This window comes from Stegastes partitus, unplaced genomic scaffold, assembly GCF_000690725.1.
Source record: "Stegastes partitus isolate 25-593 unplaced genomic scaffold, Stegastes_partitus-1.0.2 Scaffold302, whole genome shotgun sequence".
In the NCBI taxonomy this organism is placed as follows: Eukaryota; Metazoa; Chordata; class Actinopteri; family Pomacentridae; genus Stegastes; species Stegastes partitus.
The window spans coordinates 83,309-83,727 of NW_007578033.1; positions in this window are offsets into that span (position 1 = coordinate 83,309).

Genomic DNA, 419 nt, shown 5'->3' on the forward strand with positions numbered 1-419 from the left:
CCCAGTTGGGGCACTATCTAGCCCCCCCCCCAGGGACTCCAAGAAGGCCGGGTACTCTGCACTGCTGTTGGGCCCGTAGGCCGCGACAACAGTGAGAGACCTGTCCCCAACCCGGAGGCGTAGGGACGCGACCCTCTCGTTCACCGGAGTAAACTCCCACACGTGGCGGCTGAGCTAGGGGGGCAATGAGCAAGCCCACTGCAGCCTGGCGCCTCTCCCCGCGGGCAACGCCAGAAAAATGGAGCGTCCAGCCTCTCTCCAGGAGTTGGGTTCCAGAGCCCAGGTAGAGGTGGAGGTGAGGCCGACTACATCTAGTTGATATCGCTCAACCTCCCGCACAAGCTCAGGCTCCTTCCCCCCCAGCGAGGTGACGTTCCATGTCCCAACAACCAGAGGCTGTGTGCGCGGACCAGGTCACC